The sequence below is a fragment of the Microtus pennsylvanicus genome, chromosome 4, assembly GCF_037038515.1.
Source record: "Microtus pennsylvanicus isolate mMicPen1 chromosome 4, mMicPen1.hap1, whole genome shotgun sequence".
In the NCBI taxonomy this organism is placed as follows: domain Eukaryota; kingdom Metazoa; phylum Chordata; class Mammalia; order Rodentia; family Cricetidae; genus Microtus; species Microtus pennsylvanicus.
The window spans coordinates 17,119,038-17,146,885 of NC_134582.1; positions in this window are offsets into that span (position 1 = coordinate 17,119,038).

Below are 27,848 nucleotides of genomic sequence, written 5' to 3' on the forward strand. Positions count from 1 at the left end.
CCAACACTGGGACAACGGGTAATCTGGTTCATCTGCTAAAGTTTGCTCCCTCTGCTGTCGTCTCTGCGGGAATGGCAAAATTACTGGTTCATGCATAAACAAGAACTATTAGTATTGTATCTCAGACACACACACACACACACACACACACACACACACACACACACACCAGTGCTAGTGCGTTTCAATCCAGCCACCCTCTGCCATTGCTGTAGACACTGCTGGCAGCATGCTTCCTACCCAGGGTGCCTTGGCTACTGCAGGAAAAGGAAAGTTATTGTTGAAAGGTGTAGTATAAATGCTACTGCTAAGGCTTAGACACCTTGCCCCAGCTCATGAGCCTATGTCACCTCTGCTCCCTGCTGATATCCACTGTGCTCCCGAAGGTGAGAAGGACAGCTTTACACTACGAATATTTCGGAGAAAGCAGTTCAGTGCAAACAGATATTTCACATTTGGTTCTGTAGACTCAAAGGGCATGCAATGAGTTCATGGAAGTAGAGGAAAAATTAGAATATTCGTGCAAAGACAAGAATTAAATAAATATGGCTAAAAAGAAAAAGCTAACTTTGAAATAAGAAATTTGGGGGGTAGAGAGAGAAAGAAAGAGAGAGATCTTGGAAATGGTCTACATAAAATTGAATCTAAAAGGCATTCTGTTTAATCACAAAACTAGTTCAATAGCTAATGTTCTAAGAATATTTTGCTATATATACAAATCTAGACACCGGGAGAGAGCTCACAATTATGATATCTGAGTAAATAGATTAATAAACTAACATAAAATGTGTCTTTTGTCTTCAAGTTTAGAAAAAAAACTGCCTTTTTCTCTGAGATGCCCAAAATTATTTCTTGCTGTTTATGGAAAGGTGAAGGGAGCTGAATCTTAGCTTTTCACTTGGAGTCATAAAGAAAATAAAAGGAAATGGGAGAAAGAAAAGAAAGAAGAGCATAGATGGAAAAGGTGGGTTTCTTTTTGTGTAAACATTTTAAATCTTGCAGCAAAGCTTACAAATATTCTTAATCATGTGACCTAAAATTCAATTTCCTTCCTCCTTGATGACTCAGAAAAAAAACAGCCCACTCTCAGAAAAGATAAGGGAATAAAAGAAATGAGTCTATAAAAGTCAAAATAAAGGGGAAATTAAACTTTATTTAAGGTCAATCTACTCAAATTTGATGTTTTTATGCCTTTTATTAAATTTCGATGTTTTTATGCCTTCCACATAGATGCCTGACATTGGCATTTATGGACTTCTTTGGGTATCAAAATACATTTTCTTGCCTTTCAAATTTATGTAGATCTTATTTGTGTCTCCAAAAAAAAAATTCGTTTTGGGTAATAGGGTTAAAAAAAAACAAACACAAACAATAACAACAAAAACAAAAACAAAAAAAGTAAATTGTGATAGCAATTAGGCCTCTCAGTGAGCATGCTCAGTGGGTCTCTCCTGGTTGCTAGGCAACCAACAGAAGGTGTGTGGCATAGAAGGGCCCAATGTAAAAAATACAAGCACCTTTGACATGAATCTCACCTGATACACAAAACCATGCTCATTTATCGAATTAATTGTGGGATAATCTTTGGTGTTTTTTGTTTTTGTTTTTTGGTTTCTTTCCTTCATTTGGGGAGAAGGGTCAGTGGGGATGGGGCAGGGGTTCAAAGGGTGAAGTCTGGTGTCTTAGGACTTAAGAGCCACGGGGTGGAACTTCCAGCAACAGCCTTGCGTTTGAATTGAATTGCAGTTTTACAGTGTGTGCGTGCGGCAATTTATTTTCCGTTTTGGTGGTGGTAGTTAAGTCCTAACCACCGCACGTGGGCTGCCCAATATGTCACGGCACCGTTCTAATCCCACCCGGGATCAGGGTTACAGCGCACATCGGGAATTTAAGCCTTTCAAATGAATCCATTTTCACGTACTCGAGTCATAGAACAGAAAAATTCCAGCTAAACCACATTGTTAAATTACAGGCTGCAGCCCCGTATTCAAGAGCTCGTTCGCACGCTCCAGGGTCCTGCTGAAGGCAGCGCAAACAGCGGGGCAGAGCAAGGCGGCAGGGAGAAAAGGGATCAAGTTCTAGAACCTGCACAAAACACTTGTCTTTGGCGAGCACAGAGCCCTTCGCCACCAGCACCTCTAAGTAGCACAGCGCTACCAAACACCTGGTTGGGTCCGCAGTGACAGCTCACTGTCTCTCCAGTGGTAACAATTTAGAGGCAGAGTGCTAAACAAGATATATACATGATGTCAAATATTGGCTGCGTACATCTAAGCCAATCACTTCTAAATAAATTAACCATGGCATTGCCTAATACGACCCACCTGCTTTCTTCCCTGCCTTGCTGCAGACCCTACCTGAACCCCCCTTTGATTAAATGTCAAAAGCCTGCCTTGTGCCTGCAGATTTCACTGAAGGCGGATACAGAAAGGTCCCTCCTGTGACTCTATAAAACTGAAATAAATTCCACTGGCATCTTGTAAATTTTTATTTTCTACAATGACTGCAGGCTCCATCTGCGGCCCAGCTGTTATTAGAACGGAAAGCGCTGGCCCTCCTGCATTACAAAACAGCATCGAACAGTAATTGCCAGTGGAAGAGATTAAGTGTAGACACTAAAAATGTTTACTCGCAATGAATATGCATAACGATGGGTAGGAAACAGCGCTGGAAGATTAAAAAGAGAGAAGGGTTTGTTTACAAGGCTGGGAAAAAAAAAGAGTGGAATGTCAGTTGGCCCGGAGCCTGAAATAGGAACGAAAAACCTTTGGGCAAGGCATTAGGGAGAAAAACAGATGGTTTGTGAACCTTTTATTAGATAGAAAAATCATTAATCAAGCCCAGGCTGGAAATGGCAGGGTTTTTTTTGTAGTTCATATTTTAGTTTATTTTTTCTTAAAGTGACAGTATACTTTTTTGTTTTTTTATTTTTTTGAAATCATCAACTATGAATATCAGTCTATAGTCACCGCTTTGCAGACTACCTGCATAAAGCCCGCTTCACTTGAGGGGAATGTCAGCACTGGTTTGTTCTACCCTAGAAAATTCCTCCGAAGGGTTTCACATTTCAGCACCTGTTCTGCCTATATAGCAATTAAAAATAATAAAAAAAAAGAACAACCAAACCAAACCAAAACCCATACAGCATGGGATATATCTATTTTTCCATTCATGAGACACTTCTTTGCTTTTGGAAATTAAGGAAGAAAATCAAGAAGAGGGTTTTTTTTTTTTTTTGCATGTAAGCCTTTGCAGTAGAATGATTTATATACATTTAAAAACCATGTAAAACAAATAAGCACAAATTGATTCATCTCCAGAGAGGGAATACATGCTGTTTCTTTGGGAAAAGCCATCCAGAGGGTGGACAGACCACTATTGTAACACTCCAACAAAACGAAACCATGCCTGTTGGGATTGAAGAGCTTGTGTTTTACATTTTTGTTGCGGAACTCTCGGGGGGGGGGGGAATATTGTGGAGAAGAGCAATATCCTGGATTAATGATGCAAAGCCCATCATTTGCTGTTAGTCAGTTTGCAAACCCTAGGAAATGCCCTAGGCCGGGGGCATTACTGTCTCAGTGAATGAGTGCAACATTCAAGTACTTTTGTACCCGTGTGCTGTGGGTACAGAAACATATACCTTCTGATGCACACGACCTAAGAAACTCTCTCTCTCTCTGTTTCTCTGTCTCTCTCTCTCTCTCACACACACACACACATTTTTTTGTTGTTGTTGTTCAACTGTGTGTGTGTTTAGGACTCAAAAATGATTATTGTTCCAAAGGGCTGACATCAGGAATGGAAGCCAGGGTAAGGAATATCAAAATGAAAATGTAGTCTCGATAGCTTGGTCCCAGTCTCTTGCCATGATCTGCTGTATGCTTGGTGCTCTAAGTCATGGGGAGCCACCTTTCAGTTTAACTGTACAAGGTGGCTGTCCCTTCTGAATGCTTTCCGAAGCGGGATGGGGACACTGTGTCTCCATCCTTCGAGCCAAAGTGTTGCGGGCAGGGCATGCTACCGTGGGGTGAGGTGACAAGCAATTTCTTTTCAGGAAATTTGAAAGTACACGGACAATACCTTGTTCGGGCCTTTACTCATCTCCTGTCTCCTGGGAAGCGTTTTTAAAACAGGTTCACTTGCTGGTAAATACCAGCAATCCACAGGACACTGTTCTTGGTTAAAGTGCTTTTAGGTAATCCCGTAGTTCCCACGACTCTCTTCCCACCAGAGAAATGGTAGCCGTGAACACCAGAACCCCCCCAAGTCCTTGTCACCTGACCCTCCTCTAATCTGCACCTGTCCTCTGCCTCGAGTTGAAACAGCCAGAGTAAGATAAAATGAGGTTTATTAAGTGCAGGTGTCTGTGGTGATGTCATAACTCCTCTCTGAAGACCCTTCTCCCAGACAAGCAAGTTCCGTTCTTCCTCCAGCCCTTTTTAGTGTTCTTGATGAATCTGGAGTTAATGCCACGGAGGAGGGAAAGACAGAGAAGGGTAGCAGCCTGCTCTACAGGTCCTAAGTCTTAACAATCCCCTTCACCTCGGTCAGACTTATTTTTTATTTTTACTTATTAGCTTTTGAAACAGAACATTACTCTGTAGTCCATGCTGGCCCCAAACTCACTACATAGCCAAGGATGGCACTGACCTCCTAGCAATCCTCCTGTCTCAGCTTCCCAAGTATTGGGATTACGTGTGTGAGTCATCAAGCCAGGCTGTGGTCTGACTTATTGAAACAGACATTCCAAAATGTGGCTGGTTCTTTCCTTTAGAAACACTGACAGCATGGTTAACGTTTTTTGTTTTCTGACATTCTTCCTCTAAAGACATGCTTAAAGGGAAAAAAAAAAGAGTTTCCTGCCACAAAAATGACATTAATATTTCGTAAATCAAGAACTAAGATAATGTTTTGGCTGCTACCAAGACGTTTACCTTATGTCGTTTATCTAAATGCTTTTTGATTAAAACATGACACAATTTTTGGACAGGCTTTCACCGGAAAAGATAATTCCAAGAACATCCTTGTTTCAGAGCCCAAAATTCTTTAATATATTCTGCAGCAGAATTCACTGTGGAGTATGCGGACTTTCGACTCATTGAAAAAAAGACTTCCCAAATGATAAATCCCCTCTAGTGACCACTTTCGTGTATTCAATCAAATCACATACTAAGTCAAGGAGAAACCTTCAAATTAAAAGCCTGTCCACGTGCTTGTACATTTTCCAGTCAGTGCAAGGTTAATAACGCTTTATAAAGAAAACATTTCCAACACTGGCCTGCTACGAAGCTTTATTTATCCAAATAATTGTCTTTTGTATTAAAAAGAGAAAATATTCCCCTGCCCAGTTTTTTTTTTTCTTTTTAAAGCAATTAAGCCCTCTTTGAGCGTGCATCTACTACTGGGAGAAGAATTGGGAAACCACACACGTGGTTATGAGCTTTAAAGCTGATTACCTCTCTGAGACACGTGAGAAAAGATGACGTATGAGAAGCTACATTGGATGGACCAGGGGGAGAGTGATGGTCTTGTTTTTCCCCCCACAAATACCTTGTTCTTTTTCTTACAAAATTACTTATAAAGTGGATACTAGAACTCTAAGCCTTTATCCGCTGTTTTCTGTGACTAATTTTTTTTTTTTTGTCTTTTAAAACCTGAAAAATTTCTATTCACAGATTCAGAGGAAAGAAAACCATTTGTGGAGTAGTTATTTCAAGTTGTTGAGGGGAAATAAGAGTTGTAAAAAAAATATAATAATAAAGGACATCCTGGTTCTTCTCTACACCATTCAACCATGAATGGAAGAGTAGAATCAAGGCCAAGCTGCCTCTCTGGGGAATTGTGAGGAATGGCTTCCCTTCTGACTGTGTGCGTCCAGGGGAGCTGCCTGTGTCATGCTCCAGTGTTGCGTTAATAGCTTGGGAATGAACTTTGGGCAGCAGGAGAGTCTCTTGAAGGGATACAAGAGAAGGAAACTGGCTGAGGCTAGAGGACCTGGCCACACAAGGAAGAACAGGTAGGACTGCTGGGTTTGCCTGTGTTACAACACTTCGTTAATAATGATTTAAGAAAAAAAAAGGAAGTCCTGATAGTCTTAAATTATTATGGAAACTGGTATTGAAAAATGAGTTCAGGGTGAGACAATAAGAGAAAAGCAGCTATGTATAGATTGGCTTGTTTGTGAAGCCCGGACAGCGTGTCTCAATGACAAAGGGATGATTACTTATTTTTCCTTATATTTATGCAGTTTATAGAGTATAGACTTCACCATAACACCTGAATGAGTCAGGTGCTTTAGTAAGGTCATGTTCCCTGGAAGGAGTGAGAAACCATCCAGGTGAGAATTGAATGTACTTCTATGGAGAGCTGGATAGACGGATAGACGGATAGATGGTCACAACAGCAGCCTTTACCTTCTATTGTGGGATGTTTTACTCCTTTGGCTTTTTGGGAGCTCACCACCCAGCTCCCAGATAAATCACATGGAGGCTGATTCTTAGGAACGCCTGGTCTTAGCTTAGCTTGTTTCTAGCCAGCTTTTCTTATCTTAAATTAAGCCATTTACCCTTTCCCTCTGGGCTTTTAACTTCCTTACTTCTGTATAACTTACTTTCCTTCTTACTCCATGACTGGATGGGTGGCTGTGTGGCCGGTTCCTGACATCCTCCTCTCGTTCTTTTCTTTTTTTAATCCTTTTCATGTATTTTTTTTAAATAGTCTCTGCCTGCTAGCCCCACCCATCCTTGCTCTTGCCTTGCTATTGGCTGTTCATCTCTTTATTGGTGTTTTAGACAGGCACAATAACACAGCTTCACAGAGTTAAAAAAAACGCAGCATAAACAAAAGTCACACACCTGGAAATAATATTCCCTAACACCCTTCAACTTAACAAGAGCTCAATGCTGTTAGATTGCAGTCGTCGAAATGTTTTTATTATGCAAGCATAAGACTTTCGAGATAATCTAATTTGGGTGTAACAGTTTTGTACTAATAAAATCAAGGTATAAATTAAAAGCACAAATTTTCCATTCTTCTAATGAAACAAAAACATTTGGAGTTGGCAATTTCGATTCTCAAGATCCATTCGATGTGTGCTTACTCTGCTACAAAGAAAAACGTGAATGAAGGAAGTATGACTAAGCAATTTCACCAAGGTTATAAAAGTGACTTTTGCTTGTTTGTTTAGTTGTCAGGACATTTGAGGATAAAACGATACAAAACATGTCGGAATGTGATAAGTGAGGGCATTTGTCTTTCCGGATCTCGAAGGACTGGCTGAAGGCTTGCTTGACTGTGTGAAACCTATGCTTGTAGATCTCTCCTGGGTTTCTTTTGTTTGTTTGTTTGTTTTGTTTTTCAGCTGTGGAGCTGGGCAGGATCTCTTACTCAAAAATTTAGAATACAAGACAAATGCTTCTGGATTCCTTACTATTCTTAGTGTGAACTGAAGACACATTTCCCTATGAGACAAGGACTGACTTGTAGGCTTGTCCAACTATTGGCCTGAGAATGCACAGAAGTCACTGGGGAGAGCTGTGGGTGTTGCCTAGAACAAAATCATAAGCTTACTTAAGACATAAGTTATTTTTCTGTTTTTTGTTTTTGCTCTGTTTGTCTTTTAACTCAACTAAGTAGTTCTGGAGGGTGAATCTTGTAGGACAGGAGTATTTCAGAGCCTCTCAATCAAGAGATCTTTTATGAGGATGTATTCAACTTTTATTCATAAAGTTAGGTACTTAGGGTCTCTTTTGACCTTTAGCATGAAGTTGAAGTGGCTATGAACTGATTAATTAATGAATTCTAATTTTGAATGACCTTGGTTTTTTAAGTGGGGATATGAAGCCCACAGGCAGGGTCATAACTTGTCAAAAGTTCTGTCGATTCTGGAAGTGCCCAAGTTCAGGGACTTTGTTTGAGGCTGTCTGTCAGTCACTGAGAGTGAGGTCCACAATATTAAAAGGGAAACCCTGCAGGAACATGCCCGAGCATCCACCACCATCACAGCCATGGTAACTGCTGATGGGCACCATCTTACCTTCTTTACAGGAAAAGAACCATTGGCATAGATGACGCTTAGAAGCCATCTCTATATGACTTACCCATGTTCTCCCTGGCACATCTGTGACACACAAGAACACCCAGCTATAGTAAGATTACCCACCCTGCATTTTCCTTGGTCTGTACGTTTCGCTCGGCAAGAGTTCATGGCGTGAGGAGGCTTTCAGTGCAAACACTCTGTATTGGCTTTAGTTTCAAACTTGGCAACACATTAAGAATTGTCTGTGGATTTGTGTTTTAGAAAATATGCAGATGCAGGGCCCTTGGATCCACTGAATCAAAATCCAGGGGCAGCACCCTGACATCTGCAATGTCATCAAGCTCTATGAATCATTCCGATGCACACGCAGACTCAAAACTACCACCTGATACCGTCTTACGGACCAGACACATGCACCGCCTTTAAGATACGTGCGGTGTGAATTAGGTGGCGTTGGTTCCCCATTTGGGCTTGGAACACCCGTGAAGTAAATGTTATGCCATTAGTTGGAAAGAATTCATAGGATTCGAGGAGTGCTCGGTTTATATGCTGAGAATAACTTAAAGACCCAATAATTTCAAGCTGTGGAGCAAAGGCATAGTTGTCAGAATATACATGAATATTTAACAGATACTGTGGGAATATCCAAAATGACTTTGCAATATGTCTAAACAGCTTTGCCCCGTCGGTTCCATTTGCTGTTTTCTGGTCCCGGCTTCTAGATTTGGCCGGTGCTTTCTGTACTACACCCTCCTCATCTTCAAGGGCGGTTCTGTCCCTGAGGACTTACTTGAGTCCTGAGAAAGGCTGGGGCTGCGGAATGAACAGGCTCGTGGCCCTTTAAAAAACACTATGTGAACCTCCGGGTTGCAGCATCTTTCATTCATAAACTGCACGAGGCTGCAGTCATTCCAAGAACAACTTGTGATTTTTTTCTTTAAAAAGTCTGTTTTTAAAATGGAAAAAAATGTGGAATGATAAGGTCCTCTGGGGGTGTAGATCATCTCTGGGAATGACTTGGAATGAGTTTTCCTGATGAGTTATGGGCGCATGGACACATATCCTGTTTCCCTTCTCCATTCAGATAGATTTTCACATAGGTGCCTGTTTGCTCCAGCTCATCCATTCGGTTTGCACTCCCTTTGCTGAAGCCTCTGGAAGGAAACATTGGCTCAAAGGTCCCATCCCAGGTGTGATGTGGGGCTCTGGAAAGACACCTCTTGTCTGGTAGAACAAGCAAGTGTTTCCTCTTTCCTTTCTAAGGAATTCCAGAATGAGAGCACCACTCTCCACGGCCCCAGATGTTGTAAACCAGAAGTTTGGAACATTCGAATTAAAATGCAATCCCCTGAAGTTCAGCTGAGCAAACCAAACACTCACAAAAGTATCCTTGTGCAATCGTTCACGTGACTTCCTGAGTGAAGCGCATCCTGAGCTCTGTGGCTCAGTCCCCAGTGAAATGATGCACCGTACTGTAAATTTCCTAACAAGTCAACGGCAGGACGCTAGAAGGAAAGCTCCCCTTCATGCTTTGTTGAGAGAATGGAGTTCTGGGCACACGCTTTAGTGCTGATTGTTTTTCTAAGGTTTTTAAACTTTGTTGTTTTACTTGAAAAAACAAAGAGCATTTCTATGGAAGTCCTTCTATATTCAAGTCTGTTAAAAGCTTTCCACAAAGCAGTGTCTCTTATTCAGGAGACTAGTATTTTGAAGAAGACATGTGGTAGGGAACAGGATTCAACACTATCATCTTGTCCAAATGTAAGCTGAGCATGCTGGGAGATGTAAATAGCCACAATTTAAAAGAGCATGAGAAGTCCTTGCCGGGGTTTATGTCCATCTCTGATACTGGATTCTAAGACGCGCAGATCTCAGTTCTCCATCCCTTCTTCTGCTCACCGTTCACCTGTGTTTGTATAACGGAAACCAGTTACTGCAGCTCTGGCTAACATCTGTCTCGTGCATGTGTGATTACAAGCTGCTTTAGCAACTAGTAAAACTACAGGTGTCTGGGTTTGAATAGAACCGATTCAAAAGAGGGGTTGGTGGGATTATTATTTTTTATGGCCAGCAGCCTTCCTGCCATGGACTGCCAGCTCATGGGTTAAATATACCGGTTGTATCCCCATCTGGTAGAATCTCCAAAAGCCACTTGGAAATTGGGTTCTGAAACTCTGGTTCCATACCATTGTGTGCAGTCATTGGTGTGCTGTGTATAGACAAGCCACACTGCTGTTTCCACGTGTCTCCAAGAAGACACAGAACTAGCCTGGGAATGCTGGGTGCTAAGGTCATTACATGTGTGTACTGGCTTCCTTACTGTCTGTGACTCTTTTATCGTATAATGGAGACCACGTTTACCGTATCATCACTCTGATACAGAATGTTGGCACAAACTCCCACAACCATGGTAGAATGTCTGTCTATGTTTTGCAATCACAAGTCCAGTCCTGGACAAGCGAAAAGAATTTGACTTGGAAATCTCATCTTTCATCACTGAAGTATTCCGAGAGTTATTCTCGCCACTGTTGATATCCATGTTTTTACTCCCATAAACCTTTGGAGGGGTGATAGTCATGTGACAAGAGTGGCAGAAATGAGCAGAACCAATTCACAGATTAATCTAATTAGATAAAAATAGAGTTTTAAACTTTGAGAAAGGCTGGAGTGAGGTACTGAGCTCAGCACACACGATAGGGAGGGCGAGGAAAAATTCAATTACAGATGCGACTTTGCTGTGCGCTAATGGGAGCAGGTCGAGCTGCTGTATTTAAGGCTCTGCTGACATTTCTATTACGAATATAAGCATCATTTTGCAGGGATTTATTGTTTAGCCATAACAAATTCTAGACAGGATCATTTATGAATTTCTGGGGCTTGGCTCCCAAACCAGATACTTTTTTTTTTATTATTTACTTTCTTTAAATTAAAAGTGAGACTTTATGTGTTCTGGATGGTTGGAAACAAATTAATAGTGAGAATTGGGAAGGTTTTCTTTGTTAAATAAAATGTGGCCATTTCATGGGTGCAATAGAGAGACTTTACTTAATTTCCTGGTGCTAGCGTCTCATTTGTCTTTTATCTGTAATCGTTTGATGATGCTTCTGAGGCAGAGGTAGACTCTGGGATTGATGGCACCCCAAGCATGGTTATCCCCATATGCTTACTCAAATAAGAGAAAAAAAAGCCTTTTATTTGATAATAGCTTCAAAACAAGTGATAAAAAACGACAAACTTGGAATATGTAAAAAGCATTTGAGGCCAGTGTTATTTTTGATGGTATTTTAAACATGTCAAGCCATGGTCAAAACCCTCAAAATTAAGGTGTATATTGAATGTGCATGGAAACCCGACTGCCTCAACTTTTCCAATGTCCCTTTCTGCAAGATCCTGTTTGGAAGTTAGCCTAAACTTTCCTTCTCAGTCACACTTGGTCTCCCTACCTTTTGAGCTTTTTCATTCAATCCATCCGATCCATCTCTTCCCCATCCAAATACCAGTAGCTCTGAAATGCTTTTCTGATCTCCCGTATAGAAATGGCTTCCCGTGAGAATTGAAAACTGTAGTGGTATATTCTTTGTATTTTGATAAATAAATCTTGTTGAAGACCAGAGGCAAAGCTAAAGCCACTAGAGGTCAGGCAATGGTGACACACACCTTTAATCCCAGGATTTGGGAGACTGAGTCAGATGGCTCAAGGCCACCCTGGGCCACACAAGATCAATGCAGAAAGAGATCCAGATGGTGGTGGCTCACATCTTTAATCCCAGCATTAGAGGGAATATAAAATGGGAGGAGAGAGAGGGGCTTAGTCTGCTTAGTTTGAGGTCGCCCAGCCTTGGTAGAGGTAAAACTTATCTAGTGGCTTGACAGTCCTGCTTTTCTGATTTCCAGGTTGATGTTTGACCAAGGTGCGCAGTAAGCACTCATTGAGAACATAAGTGAACGAGTGAACAACAGCTATTAGTGAAAACTCTGCCTGGTGACAGATACATGCTAGTATGACAGACAATATATTAGGGAGATTCCCTGTATCCCTGGGAGATCTTAGCACATCAAAGGGTAAATAACGTTTCAAGTAAAAGTAGAGCAGAAGAAAAATTGGATTGCCTTTGTAGGTCATTCTCCTCTCATTTATCAAGGTCAGAAACCCCAGGCTGGTCTTGTTGAAAGCCATTTCCAGGGTGATGTGTTGGTCAGGGAGTACATACCTGCCCCGTTCTTTTCCCGCCCCACATCAGTCATGTGAAGCGCTCCACTAAAAGATACAGGATTCCAACTGTATCCATCTGTACTACGCAGGGCTCTCCAGAGGAGCAACTGATGACATGAATATATGTTCAAAGAGTTTAGTAGATGGCCGTGCAATACTGTCTGGGTAGTGCAATAATGACCACCTCATATCAGAGTGGTTGAGAACCTGGTAGCATCTCAGTCCATGAGACTGATGCCTCAGCAGGCCCGATGTAGAACTGGAGGCTGGAGGAGTCATGTTGGAAGACTGAAGAAGCTGTTTCTAATGGCAGCAAAGGACAGCAGCAATGGTAACAAAGCAAATGAGTTCCGGAGGAGGGCAGATAAACTCAGCAAGGAGATACCAGGAAATAGCAAAAGCTTTTCTCTTGGGCCTCCGTATGACTGGGACGCCACAGGACCGTTTCAACTATTGGATCTTTCGTGGGCTGGCAACCATCCTCCCCATATGTGGGAGAGAGCATATCAACCCACCGTTAGGAAATCTTTGGTAACTCACAAAGGCGACAATGGATGGCCAATGCCAAATCCTTAAAGTTATGCTGTGCTTCCCAGACAGCTCCTCCTTCCTTTCCTCCTACCTCTCCCACACGCCTTGTGCCAAGTTTCATGACTAACTTTTGCTTATCACAACAAGGCCATTGCACATCCTCTGTGTGGTCCGACCTCTCTGCCTCACTCTCTGCCTTCCGATGAACTCTTCCCAGCCCAGGTTCAGCTCCAGGGACCCATTTTCCAAACCCCATCCTCTGCTAAGCTCCGTTCTCTGAACCCATGGAGAGGTCCTGCTTTCATTCACGTATTTGTCTATCCCTACGTCTCGTACCCTTTGAGCTGTGGCGAGTACTCTGAAAACAGAAACCTACCCCACTACAGTTGCGTCTGTCTGCATCTGGGGCCATCCCACACTCATTTCTATTCTGTACCTGATTGCCTTGTGACGAAGTAAAGCACGCCGTTCAGGTGGAGAATATATATATCTTAATGAGAAGTGCGTTGCTAAGGATAAATAAATGAGCACCTAACTTCAGAGAACACTGGCTACCAATCATCAGCTAATAATATGCTTCAAGTTGATGAAACATTGAATGGTAGGCAGGTTTCAGGGAAGACTCTCTGTCATTGTTTTCATACCTCAAATACATTGATTAGTGAAGGAAAACATCTAGTAATTTTTTGAAAGCTATTTTTAACCTTTGTTTAATTTTAAGACAGCCTGCTGTTGAATGGTCTCTATACTGCATATAATAATATCTTTAATGTTGCCAGTTTTATTTAAGTTTGGAAACTCAGGTGGAACAAAATACCTGTTGAATAAATCATCCCCCCTTATAATAATCTACCTTTCAGAATAGGTTAGGAAAACTTTATTTATTGATTTATTTTTATTAACCGTTTTTTTTTTCCTTTTAAAACAAACTCCCTTTGTAAAGAACAAAAGTAGGCTTGAACTTAACTTTGCAGGGTGTCTGGACTGTAAAAATTAAAGTAGGAACCAAGCTACCCAATGAAAGAAACAGGGAGTCTCTTTCATTTGGGAGAGAAACTTTCAAACACTGCACCCCCAGACTTGCATTTATTTTTATATTTCATGCATTTTAAGAGCTGCTGTTGCAACCCTAGCACCTTAAACACTAATCCTTTACGGTTTAGTTTTTTTTTTTTTTTACCTAAGGCTAGGAATCTGAATTTTGGGTTGAGGAGTCAATTCTCAAGATATGAGAGCCCACATATTTTGATATATAGACTCTTATTTTTTTATAACTCCATCTGCAGGTATTCTAGCCTTGTCTAATGTCAGAATTCTACGCCAGGCAGTTGAACGTTTTCTGATCGCCTGTCGCCGATTGGAGCTCTCGGAGGTCATTGATGGCAAGGGGCACCTACTATAGACTGATCATTCTAGACATTCTGCATTACAGCATTTGGCAGCTGGAAATGTGCTTATGATACGGTACAAACAGGCACCACAAACCAAGAGCATGAAAAGGACTTCTGTAGACTAACCCGGTCAGGAGCAAGCATCATAATTTTCCCAATGCCGGTGTTTCTGAGTCACCAGCTTCCTCCTCTCCATGCAGTGAGTTTGGGGATTTCCTCCGTGGTAAACATAGTGATCTCTCACTTTAATTGATTTTTGTTCCCTTCGGAGCTTGGCAGTGAGCTGGGAGGTAAGCACAGCTGCATGACTGCTGAGCCTGCTTCCAGATGCTGTGGTTCTAGACAGCGGCTCTTTCATCCTGCGAGCTCCAGCTGAAGCAGGAGGCCAGGCTCCCGACTACCTGCATCCATTTCTTTAGCATCACCAGCCAGCTTTGCTGACAGATTCGCAGAGTTGCATGTGTTCAGATTCAAGAGGGATCCATTTCGCCAGGGATGCCCCGGGAAGCACAGCATGCTGGGAGTATCCTAAAGCTCTGCAAATGGGCCAGCTAGATCTGATTGAAAAGATGGAATTATTTTGCATATTGTCTAGAAGGATGCTTTTCAGAGGAAATTTCTGATATGATAGAAACACCCTGCCTTGGTGTGACCCTGGGTGGTATCTACTTGCAGCATATTGTGGCTGAGCACGGGAAAGGCAGCTACTCTGACTGGGGAAGGAAATTTTAAGTTCCAAGAAATCTAAATGTACCTAGTCCTGTGATTACCAAGGCCTCTTGGGATGAAGCAGCTCCATAGCAAACACACTGTTTATATGTGCTAGGACAAAAGTTCTGTAAAGGTGATGCCATGAGTTATTTCTCAGTAGTCTCATATTCAACAGCCATCTTTTGTCTCCTCATTGGTAAACTCAATGTAATGGAACAATTAATCACACTACGGCTTGAAGAATTGTTTGTTAAAGGATGGGCCAGGTCTATCAATGGGTGATCTCAGTTTCCGTGCTGGTCCTTAGTTTACAAACTAAATACACTATGTGGTTTTGTCCAAAGTCCTCTTACAGTATAACTGGGGATTTTTAAGGATGGGAAGTCATTCTTTTTCACTTATTATGAATTAAGATGCAAATATTTCCATTGTGGCTAGGTTTCCTGTCACACTGGGTCACAGAAAGGTTAAGCTAAGAGAATCACAGGGAAAGAGGGTTGCAGTCTTGGTTAAGTCCTTGTCCAAGCCTACATTGCCTGTAAGCTTTGAGAAATGTGATTATTAATTGTTTTAATTATTTCAAACATTTTTGAAATAGTATTTAATAGCTTTATTTCCCTTTTAAATGTCCAGACTATTTTTTTCTTTCACTTTCCTTTTCCCCCCCTTCTATGAGGGAACTAATATGAGAAACAGGGACCATGCACAGTTGTGACCAGGCATTAGGAAAGACTAAAAAAGAAAAAAAAAGAAATCCAAAAAACCTAAAAACAAACAAACAAACAAAAAAAAAACAAAACAAGTTTAAGAAGCATCTTTTTTTTTTTTTCATGAGTTGGAAGCTTTTTTTCAGGAGTTGAGAACAAATGCAAAGTGAACTGATTGTTTCACAGAACTCTATCGCAAACATTTGGCAGCGACAGATACAGTTAGAAAATGAGACAACAGGAAGGAATGAAGTGTATACAATCATTGGGGTTGACTCTCCGGTATCCATTCTAGACTCTCCAGATCCAAAGGAAGTAACAATATGATTAGGGAGACTGATTTTAGATCAAAGTGTAGAACCCAACCATGACAAGCTCAATAGAGGCCTGAGTCTCAGTAGTTTTTCCTAAGCCAATATCTAGTTGTCGGAAAGACCACAAATTGAGACTACCCAGGCACCACCCAGGAACAGACCATGCAAAGGAAATTCCTAACATTCCAACCATTGTAGATGTGGTGTGTTGTCAGCACATACCCATTGCTTTTCACCAGGATACACCTAGACAAATGCTAGCCAATCAGGAGTCCTGAGCCTTAGAAATCTCTCACCCCTAGCTTTGCTACAAAAATCCAACCCAAGCTGGGTGGTGGTGGCACACACCTTTAATCCTAGCACTCGGGAGGCAGAGGCAAACAGATCTCCATGAGTTTGAGGCCAGCCTGGTTTACAAGAGCTAGATCTAAGACAGGAACCAAAAACTACTGAGAAACCCTGTCTTGAAAATCAAAGAAAAAAAAAAAACCCTAATTGAGCTCAGGGCTCTCCAATCACTCCAATACATTGGACATACGGAGAGATGTGTTTGCAAACTTGTATAAGAACAAAGACTCTTTGCTTTTACATCTCCTGGTTGGTTTTCCGGGGCACTTGTGATCTGGGCATAATGAAGGGATGGGCCAGGTTGATCAATGGCTGATCTCAGTTTCCATGCCTGTCTTCAGACCACTGGTACAGTGGAACATAAAGAGTCATTCAGGTTGAATGCACAGACATTTTCAGCAGACAAGAGGGCACACCTAGCCAAGCCCCCAGCAGGAAGTCAGGAACTGAGGTAAGCCCATTGCTCTGGAAGAGGCAAAATGGAAAATTGCCTTGGCTGACTCACGGCTGGAAGTCTTAGTTTTATGGGGCTCTGCAGGCCCTGGCAGATGAGCCGATAGAAACACTTCCTCACAAGGAACTGAGCCAAGCCTTCTGATGATGGCGTTTGTTTGTCTGTCTCTCAAATCGTGATAGAGCAGGAGAAAGAACGCATCCTGAGATGGCCTGAGCGCTGTCTGGCTGTCATTCTCGGCAGCTAAAGACTGCGGAACAGGCCCAGGCTATTAAATCAAAAGGGAAAGGGGAGTTAAAAAAACAAAAGCGAGAAAGCAAGAAAACAACAAAAAACATGAAAGGAAATCTCATGTTGAACAAAATGATTAAAATCAATAACCAGAATAAGAATTAACTTAGTAATACAGTGAAGAAGGAGGAGGAGGCAGAGGAGGAGGTGGAGGAGGAGGCAGAGAGGAAGATGTGGAGGCGGAAAAGGAGGAAGATGAAGAAGAGGAGGAGGAGGAGGAGGAGGAAGAAAAGGCTAAAGTGGGAATGCTTAGACTATCAAAGGACATCAACAAAAAAGTTGTATTTATCTAAGGGAAAAATAAGAAGTTGGAAAGATGACTCAGTGGTTGAGAGCGCTGGCTGCTATTGCAGAGGACCTAGATTTAGTTCCTAGTTCCCAAAAGGCATATGATAACTGTTCATAGCTTTGTTCTAGGGAATCTGATGTCCCCCTGGTCATCTTTGGATATCTGGTGCACATACATATATGTGGACAAACGCACATTCACATAAAATCAGTAAATCTTAAAAAAAACCCAAAGGCATAAGAGATGAAACAATGACAGCAAGATATGCAAAACTTAAGATATTTCTATTGAAAATTGTAACAAATGTTGTAATATCTAGAACTATCTAAATCTAGATATACTTTAGATGAAATTAAGCAACAATTCAGGTCCCAGTACCAAAACTTTAAGAAACAAATCTATCACATCGTATTGTCTTTGTCTCAGAAGTCATAATATGATGAAAACTTATATTATTGTATAAAACTTTTTAAAGGAAAGTTAAACAAATACAAATTATCAAATATAATCACACATCTTAAATAAAGTAACACCGAATTATTGTCCACTGGTATATTTTTAAAAGCCTAAACAAACAGTTTACATTAGAAACATAAAGATAATTTCTCACCAGAAATAAGATGATGTTGTTCACATTAGCTGATGAACAAGATATTATATACAGCTTTTTAAAGGCATATAGAATAAGTGAACCACTGTAGAAATTTTATTCACTTATTTTTTTCCTTACTTTCTCTGTTTTGCGTATGGAAAAAAATATTTCTGAGTCTGACAAATGAAAAGCCTCAAGTATATATGGTATATAATCAAGTCCTGGGAGCACCCCTCTTTGGTTTGGATAAACACAAAAATAGCAGTGTCCTACCAATAAGCTTCAGAATTTTACTCATACTCTCAGCCAGGACCATACAATAAGTAGAGGAAGGAGGCTTTGGGATCAGGAGGAAGAGAAAATGGTGTTGGAGGAGGGAGAGTGAAAGGAGGAAGGGGAGGGAGAAGATACATTAGAGAACAGATAACTCTTATTTTAATTTTAATCGGGACACACGGGTGCAGGCCTGGGTCAGAAGACAGCCAGAGGCTGCAGAGGCCTGGTGAGGTCAGGCGTGGGCACCACCGTGATGAACAGATGTGGGGTGGAGAGATGGGAGAGAAAGAGATTCGGAGCCGTTTGTGCACTATGAAGAGACACAGAATGGGAGGAATAGCCTGATGTGTGGGGCCTTCACTGCCCCCCGAGGCCATATTGATGTCTGGACCCTTGCTGCCACTAAAGGCCGTGTCTGGCTCCATGGACCTTCTGCAGCAAGGATCTGGGTGCGTATCGATGGCTCGTGATGCTTTCAAAGACCATGTGGATCTCTTTCATCTGGGCCGGCGTCTGAGGCAATGTGTGTGAGAGAGCTGGCCTGATGGATGATGTGGGCGTGAGACAGTGGTCCCCACCCTTGCCAGCCATAGTACCTAGGAGAGGTGGTCTCCTCCCTCATCTGGATGGTGTGGAGGATCTGGCCCTGGTGGCGTGGGTGGGGGAGGGCTGGAGGGCCGAGCAACTCAGATACCACCCAGGCCCAGAGCCAGGGCTTTGAGCTGGCTCACCCCAACATCTTCCCCAGCAATGACGTGTTAAAGTGCATGAAGGGGTTGGACCTGCAGAACCAAAGCTGCAGGATATCTAAGAGGAATCTTGGTTAGTTAGGGTCCAGTATTGATGGTGTAGCAGAAGCCACAGGCCTTGAACCTGAGCAATGAACGCTTGCAAGTAAAGCTGGCTGGACAAAAGCTATACTGTGTGACACACCATGTCCTCCATGGTGAGAACTTTTACTTTTTAACTCTTATTTTCTGTTTCTCTGTGTGTGAGGGATTACAAGGGTGAGCGCAGATGCAGAAGACTGAGAAATGAGTAGTTATATGATATGGAATTCACAAGGAATCAAGAAAAATTATGGAAAAATATTAATTGCTCTATAAGAAAAAAGAAAAGCCCCAGTACACCATAGACAAGTTATTAGAACTAACAGGGAAATTCTAGAAGGGCTGACAAATAAGAAAACCAAGCTCCAAATGATTAATACTCAACAGTTGAATAGTGCTTCTCTTCATATGAAATAAACAAGCCGAACATAACTGCTAAGTAGATAATGTTTCAAGCAGTCACAGATGCTGAGGTAGGTACAAATCCACTTGAGTAAAGATGCATAGTAAGGATCTTGGTAGAAAGCCGAAAATGTTACAAAATGACAATAAAAATTAGAATAGAAAAATAAAGCATGATCTTGGATGGGGAAAGTTTACCTCACTAAGATTTTAATCCTTACCTCCATAGTTAGTGTCTTTACTGCTGAACGTTTCAATCCAATACAACCTCACGTGGCTCCAAAAATATTTCTGGAGCACAAATATTCAGGAAAATGAGTGAATTCTGAAATATAGCGTTGGAGAAACAGCTCAACAAGTTTTATAAACAGCTGTGGGACTATTGGCTCTTCATTTCCCAAGAGATTGGGTTCCTAATGGCATCGCTGCTTAGCACGTAGCCACGTGCTGTGGGAGAAGAGACTAAATACCCAAACGTAAGGGATAAAACAACATATTTTGGGAGAAATTATTTATCTTTGTGATATAAACATTTTCCTTAAAATTCCTATACTGGCTGATTTTGTGTGATCTTTTTTCTCAAGGCAACTGAACTGCAGGCTTGTCAGTGAGAACTGGTTAAATAAAAATGCAGATTCGAAGTACTAAATTCTTCATCTTTACCAGAAAGGAGGATGCACTATGACTATGTGTTTTAGGAAGATGCCCATGATATTTTGAAGGGAAAGGGGAATATTTGCAAAGCAGCAGCACCCAGAATGTCATCCAGAAATTCACGTAGAAAATGAAGGGTTTGTAGAATGTGCAAGTGATCATCGTGGGATTAGAGTACGGCTGATTTCCTGTTTTGTGTGTCTTTCATTGTCATCTTGAGGACAGGAAGAATAGACCCGAAGTCAGTTTGAGCCACTGGATCTAGTGTGTAAACGTCAGAAGCCCCTCAGCTCCAGTCTCAGAATGTGATTGGGATGGAACACCTATTGGTGGCAATTTGTTTGGTTTGGGTTCTTCTCCTGCCTCCTGTATGAGGTTATTTAAGGAGTGGGCTTGAAGTAGCTGCCCTACAATGCCTTCAGAGATAACACCAGCATGTCACAATTCATGCTACCTTCTGACACACTATTAAAAACCTCCAAAAATCCAGATTAATTCTGGGAATAAATATTATCTTCTAGACATGACAGCGTCTTTGGTTTCCCAATGTATGATCAAGCCAGTCAACATCACAGTGTAGATAGAGGAGGACGTCATGATGGGAGTGAGAATCTGGTTTTTCCAGGGCCGTGACCACTGGTATGTTATCCATTCTATTCCAATGGATTTGGACAACATTAAACATTCTATTCCAGTTGTGGCTATATATAGATGCACATATATACATATATATGTGCACATATATATCCTATATACATATATATGTGCATATATATCCTATATATCCCCTGGATATGGACAACACTAATTATGCTATTTTAATGATTGCTCTACACCCCTGTGGATATGCATAACACTAAATGTACTTAGTAAAATAAAAAAAAAAGATAAGGCTGTGAAGTGAGATGTGGGAAGCCGTCCAGGAAAAGTTTGCAGTAGAATGGGGAGTGGGGGAAGATATAATCGAAACACATTCGATACATGTAGGAAGTTACCAAAGAATAACATTTTGAAAACGAGTCACCACTAGGAGACTTTTTGTGTTTGCAGTCCCGTGGCATTTCTCTAGTTTTTTAAATCACACCCATCAAGCAGATATTGAAAGAGATGATGCTTGCGTCCTATGAGCAGAATAAGTTGCGTATGCTCTGTTGAGAATCGAGCCTTGCTGTACTCTATCAAACAATATGGAAATGCCACAGGGCAGTCAGTGGAGTCTCTGAGTCTCAAGAGCATGTACTTTTAGGAATGGCAGTGCACAGGTATAGTTTCAACCCCTCAGGATGAGGCAGGAACATCCGAGGTTCAAGGCTAGCCTAGAGAACATAGTCAGGTCCTGTCTCTAAATGTTATAAAGAGCTTGAGATATAGCTGGGTGGTAGATCATGTATCTGGCTTGTGTGAAGCTCTGAGGTCAAAGAGAAAAACAGAAAAAAAAACCCAACAAATATGCATTGTTCGTACACGGTATTTCATCTCTCCATCTCTTTATTTCTGCCCGTCACTGGATCCCTTTAGCCTCTGACTCTAGCACTAGGTGTTAGCAAAGGGGTATTGTCACCAGAAGGGGAGCAACATGAACTGCTGAAGCCCTGACCTGACAAAAATCATGGACTCTCTCTGGGTTGCCTTTCAGACTTTTCCGTGCATGCCGCTGGCTCTTACTCTGACCCTAAGGTGTCTAATATTGTAAGAGGCTCCTAATGATAGGTGGTAGATTGTAAAAACCATACATTTTAATGGTTACATGAAAAAGAAGTTGCTGGCTTTCAACATTGTTTGTCCTGAGAAGTCATTGCTTCGATCATCGGGCTGTTAGAAATATTGGGGATCCGGAAGATAGTTCATTGTCATAAACCCACCATTTGACCTCTGGTTCCTAACCACAGGGTCCAGGGTTCGTGAGGACCCAGTCAGTCATTAGCTGAAAATGCTTTCTTATTTCTGTAATTACAACAAGTAAATTCTAGTCACACACACACTCCTAAACAGAGTGTGCCTGGCAATACTGGCTTTCTCCTCTCCCTCTTGTCTGAATCCAGAAGTGTGTGTTTCACTGGAAGTGGCTGGGGGGTGACAGGAAGGTGAGGGATGTTCAGCAAGGAGCCATCTCTGTCAGGAGCCTTGCTGACTCCAAACAGCCGCGCTTCCTCACGAATCTGCGGTCACCACTCCACCTTGAGAACAGCACTGTTGCTTTCTCTTCCTCCACTTCTGCATGAAATATCGGACAGAAAATCGATGTGAGGCACTCCCACCAGCTTGTCAAACCCGAACAGTTTTCTGTACGGTTTTGCAGTTTTCAAAAATGAAGTCTTTCAAAGGTGGACCCTGCCTGCATCCTGATCCTCTAGCTCATTCTCCCGTTTCCTTCTCTGGCAACAACCGCTAACCCAATGTGAGTACCCTGCAAAGATGATCCATCGCCTCTAGGAGTACTCAGAAATGATGTTCAGTGCCCCCTTTTTGCATGGTGCCAACATTATGTGAAGGGTTGTACCTTTTATGGATTATACTATGCTTTTTCTTTCATTGTTTAAAATGTCTTTGAAATGTAATTATTGAGTTTATGGCACACTAGAATATTTGCTATCAGAGTTAAGATAACGTTTTGTCTACATGCACTAAATTCTCCATGGATGACAGCAAGTAAGATGTACTGAACACACAACTGCTGTGTGTAGCCCTTGTGCCTTTCTGGGATACCCACATCTACGATGTTTCAAATACGGTGTTCCTGCAACTTGTCTAGATAAAACCTTTTTTATTTTTTCCTCAAAATGGTTTCAGCAAATCCTAAATGTTACTGTTACTTCACTTATGTGCCTGACTGTTTTACATAGCTGGTTGGTTTAGTTTGAATATTAAGAATCAAGAGTTCTGAATTTGATGGGCTTATTATTTTTCTGTAGGTGTTGACCGGACGGATTATTTATTTAGCAAACTGCTGACCATTTGACAATGGGCTGTCTCTCTCTCTCTCTCTCTCTCTCTCTCTCTCTCTCTCTCTCTCTTTTTGGATTTTTCGAGACAGGGTTTCTCTGTAGCTTTTTGGTTCCTGTCTGGAACTAGCTCTTATAGACCAGGCTGGCCTCGAACTCACAGAGATTCGCCTGCCTATGCCTCTCGAGTGCTGGGATTAAAGGCGTGCACCACCACTGCCTGGCTGGGCTATCTCTTTTTAGGACTTCACCATGCGTTCTAAGTCGAGTAATTCCACTATTTGGTTGCCCTTTCTTGATTGTTATTATATTTAGCTTTTGTTACATTTGTTCCTAATAATTTAAATTTTTAATAAAATCAAAATTCCAGTTCAAAGCTTTTCTTTATGATTTGTGCTATGGGGATTGTCTTAGTTGGGATTCTATTGCTGTAATGAAACACCACGACCATAATGGAAGTTGGGGTTTATTCAGTTTTCACTTCAGCATTCCATCACCAAAGGAAGTCAAGATAGGAACTCAAGCAGGGCTGGAACCTGGAGGCAGGAGCTGATGAAGAGGCCATGGAGTAGTACTGCTTACTGGCTTGTTTTCCCTGGCTTGCTCAACCTGTTTTTTTTTTAAATAGAACCCAGGACACCAGCCCAGGGATGGCACCACCCACTATGGGCTGGACCCGCCCCAATTGATCATTAATTGAGAAAATGTCTTACAGCTGGATCTCATGAAGTCATTTCCTCAACTGAGGCTCCTTCCTCTCTGATGACTCTAGCTTGTGTCAAGTTGACTGGCTGGTTTTGAGAGATATTTATTTTCAAGACAGGCTTTCTCTGTGTCTGTTTCTAGCTGTCTCAGAATTCACTTTGTAGACCAGGGCGACCTCAGACTCAGAGATCTGCCTGCCTCTGCCTCCCGAGTGCTGGAATTAAAGAAGTGTGCTACCATGTGCAGTGAGGGAGAAACTCTTTAATGAGAACAATCCCTACTAAATTGCAGATGTCAGATTAGGGTGGCTCTCAAGGCAGCCTTAAGGTTTCAGTTACTTTAAGGCAGTTCTCAACCTATGGGTCTCCACCCCCATGGGGGTTCAATATCAGATATCCTGTATGTCAGATATTTATATACAATTCATAATAGTAACAACATTACAGTTATGAAGCAGCAACGGAATAATTTTATTGTTGGGAGCATAGTTGTTTCAATGTCATTAGCCCTTATAAGCTCATTGGGAGTGGCAGGTGTAACAAGTGTGGCCTTGTTAGAGGAAGATGTCACTGTGGGGGCAGGTTTTGAGGTCTCCTATGGTCAAGGTACACCCAGTTCTCAGTTTACTTCCTGTTGCCTGTGGGACTCTCAGTTCCTTCTCTAGCACTATGTTTGCCTGAATGGTACAAGGTTTGCCTGTAGGCCACCATGTCACACAGTGATGATAATAGACTAAGCCTCTGAAAATATAAGCCACCCCAATTAAATGTTTTTCCTTTATAAAAGTTCCCATGGTCATGGTACTTCTTCACCACAATAGACACCTTAACTAAGACAGGGGGTCACCACTACATGAGGAATTGTATTAAAGGGTCACAGCATTAGGAAGGTGGAGAACCACTTCTTTAAGGCCTTAAATCACTCAGACGGGTAAGAGACATTTCAATTAAGAATCTTTGAGGTGAAAGATGTCTCCCTGTTTTGGATACTGAATGCTAGTACCATGCTTGTCTTGTCTATATTTTGGAATCTATAACAATATCCTTAACTGTTTTCAAATTCATTACCAAAAAATCCTTGCAGTTGATTTTCTGACCACCTAAGATGTTTATAGGCTAGAACAGCTCTAGTCAATAAATATATTGATCACTTTAAGCAGTTTTCAGGAAACAGGGGTTAAGTTTAAGAGGATCATTGCTGGTGATGAATGCCAACCTCCGGTCTCATTGGGGCACATTATTTCTTATTCAATAAGACAAAGGCAATGTAGCCCAGTCTCCATGTGCCTCACAATTGCAAAGAGCCTGCATTGAAAGCAAGTGCGGCAGCCAGGACAGCATAGAGAGGTTCACATTCCATGGCAATCGCTGTGGTTCGGAGGCTGAGCTGCACATCCACTGCTTTCAGGTGTGAGTAAATGCTTCCGTGTAGTTAACTGAGCTGCCCCATGCTTTCTGCTTGGAGTGTAAAAACTAAGAAAAAATTTCCTAGGATTTATTTTTTATCAGTCCCTAAACACAGTTAAATGAGTACATTGAAGGGCGTTAATTTTAATTATATGATACATAGACTTATTTTTTTTTTGAGACGGGTCTTGCTAAGTAGCTTGATTAGATTCAAACTGGAGATGTTCATGCCTCCACCGCTTCCCCCCCCCCCTTTAGTTATAGGAAAAGGGAGCTGTGACTGAATACCTAGGAAGGGGCCATATACGTACTTTTGACTGTGGTAGGATCTGCCAAGCCGCTTCCCAAAGTGGCTGTGCTGTCTTGCATCTTCTCTGGGATTGCACAAGAGTCCGTCCTGCACAAGGGTCCACCATGCATGAGAGTCCGTCCTGCACAAGGGTCCGCCATGCATGAGAGTGCACCATGCACACAAGCACTTGTTGCAATCTTATCAGTGCTCCTACTCTGGAAGCTGACCAGCAGAGCCTCACTGGGACTTGAACCGCAGTCTCTCGGTGTCTAGTGATGTGGACTGTGTTTTCATGTGTTTATGACCGACTCAGATGTCTTCTTTAGTGAAATCCTCAGGCCACTATTTTGTTCATTAAAAACTTAATCAGACGGAACAAGGAGATATGTGTCTTTAATCCCAACACTTGGGAGCCAGAGGCAGGCAGATCTCTGAGTTTGAGGCCAGCCTGGTCTACAAAGTGAGTTCCAGGACAGCTAGAGCTGTTACACAGAGAAACTCTGTCTCAGCCCCCCACTCCAAAAATAATATTCTTTTCAATATCAAATTTGGGAGGCATTTGTATACTCTGTGAATATGAATTATTAGTCATATTTTTTTCTAGGAATTCAAGTTACCTTTTTATATTTTGCTGGTGCTTTCATGTGTATGAATTATGTATAGACACACAATTTAGGAAAATTTTTCTTGTTTATTCGTTTAGTTTCTGGATGGCCATTCACATGTGTGTCATTGTGTATGTGTGGATTGCCAGAGGACAATCTCCGGAAGCCGGCTTTGTGTCCACTATGTGAGTTGTAGGAATCAAACTCAGGATATAAATACAGATAAATGTATATTTTCTTCCCCAGACTTTTTTTTTATATATAGCCTCAGCTAGCTTCTAACTCCTGTGAGCTCAGCTGTCTTTAAATTTACAACAATCCAGCTGCCTCACTGTCCCAAGTATTGGGGTTGTAGGCATAAAAATACCTAGTTTCAATATCTTAGAGTTAATTAGTAACTCTAAAACTCGAAGAATTTAACCTATTAGGCAATTAATAAATACGTACATAATTCTACACATACACACACTTTATCTCTTATGTAGCAGAACACACAGCAAGTCAGATCAATAATGATGATTTCTGATATACGTAGCTCTTATAGATTTCATATCCACTATAGGCTGACTTTCCAGCCAGATGGGGAGATGTCTCAGCAGGTAAAAACATCTGTCTCTAAGCCTGGGATCTGAGCTTGGCCCTGAGGATCTACGAAGTGAAGGAACCGACTCATGAAGATTGTCCTCTGACCTCCACACGTGTCCTGGGACAAACATTTCTGGTTTAAAAATAAAAGAATTCAGATACTACTTTTGCACACTGGTCCTTTATTTGTTTGAGTTCACCTCCGGTGAATACTCATCCAGGGTCTTTTGCTTCCTTGTGTTTCTGGTTCAACCTTTGAGTCACTGTTGAATCATATAACCATGACATATTTATCTCAATTGCCTCTGGGAATTTCAAAATTAATGCTTTTTCGGGGCCTGGAAAGAGGACTCAGCAGTTAAGAGCGCTTGCTGCTTTTGTAGAGGGCCAGGGTTCAGTTTCCAGCAATCACCTGGCTGTGCCTTGCAGCAGTCTGTAACTCCAGTTTTGGAGTTCTAGCGCCCTCTTCTGGCCACTTCAGGCACTTCACGCACATGATGCACTTAGATGCAGGCAAACCTCTTAAATACATAAAATACAATTTTTAAAAAAACTATGTTTTCAGAACTTTTCCTCATACTTTTCTTAAAAGAAATTGGTGATCAGAGATTAAACAAGTTTTTCTTACATTATCATCAAGTTATCTGAGAATCTAGAGTGTAACTTTATGGTGATGTGTTAGCCCTAGCATGGGAACATGAATAGTGGACTCATAGTAAACCAGTCATTCCTGAAATTCCAATCACTAAATCATGCTTCTGGGGCTTCCGAAATATGGCAGCAATTCCCCTGGATACTTTATTTTGTAGTTCACAAAATAGCTTGATCTCATTTCAGGTAAATAAACTCAGAGCGGTTGAATCTGTAGCTAGGGACAGGAACGCTGATGGTCTGGATCCCCATCATGAGGAGATGAGCTTGCTTCAGTGTTAACTGCGGCTGACGCTGTGGACATCCAGCTCCATCATGATGTTGCCTTGAATCAGGAGGTCAATGACTGCTATGGAAATGGAGTCCAGAAGGAAGACAGGAAGAGAGGAAGACAGTAGGAGAAAATAAAATAAAAGCATCCCTCTGTGTCTGCTGGAATGGCTCCAGGATCCCTTACGGATGCCAACATTTGCAGACGCTTAAGTCCCTTGTCTGAAGTGGCATAATTTTTGCATAGACTCTATGCATATTTTCTCCTATACTTTAAATCATCTGAAATTATATCTCATGCTTAATATAATGTGCATGGTCTATTACAATTGTACTATATCGCTTAGG